The sequence below is a fragment of the Octopus bimaculoides genome, chromosome 15, assembly GCF_001194135.2.
Source record: "Octopus bimaculoides isolate UCB-OBI-ISO-001 chromosome 15, ASM119413v2, whole genome shotgun sequence".
NCBI classification, from domain to species: Eukaryota; Metazoa; Mollusca; class Cephalopoda; order Octopoda; family Octopodidae; genus Octopus; species Octopus bimaculoides.
In genome coordinates, this window is record NC_068995.1 from 45,155,913 (window position 1) to 45,156,595 (window position 683).

A 683-nucleotide genomic window follows, 5' to 3' on the forward strand; every position below is an offset into this window, starting at 1 on the left:
TGTGTTTGTGTGTTTGTGTTTGTCCCCCCAACATCGCTTGACAACCGATGCTGGTGTGTTTGCGTCCCCGTAACTTAGCGGTTCGACAAAAGAAGAGACCGATAGAATAAGTACTTGGCTTACAAAGAATAAGTCCTGGGGTCGATTTGCTCGACTAAAGGCGGTGCCCCAGCATGGCCGCAGTCAAATGACTGAAACAAGTAAAAGAGAGTAAAAGAGTAAAAAGAGACTAAGTATTTAGTTATCGTCTGCTTTCTTCCATAATATTTTTCTTCGGGATTTTCTCCCTCCCTTTCGTTTATTATTATTATTATTTTTGTTCGCTTTGGGCTCATTTGTTTCGTTTGTTTATAACTTTTCTTTCAGCAATATAGTTTATCCATCCATTTCTTTCTTTCTTTTTATTCGTTCGTTCATTCATTTCATTCGGCAGTCAGTTCATTAAAGCGTTTTGCTTTGAGTCAACCTTCTGCTGCCACCAAGACTCTATTGTTTCCGCTCTCATTCCATTCAGCCATTCGCTCATTCTTTCATTAGCTCCATTTACACTTTCTTTCTTTCTTTCTTTCTTTCTTTCTTTCTTTCTTTCTTTCTTTCTTTCTTATCATATACACACATTCATGCAAATACATATATACCTGCAAACATACATACAATGTTCATATATATATATATATATATAT

General features: G+C 36.2%; 1 protein-coding gene across 1 annotated transcript in view; it reads left to right on the forward strand.

The window, feature by feature from the left end:
• Nucleotides 1-683, forward strand: part of LOC106868395 (ADAMTS-like protein 1) — a 189,964-nt gene that overhangs the window by 1,856 nt on the left and 187,425 nt on the right. The window lies entirely within an intron of this gene.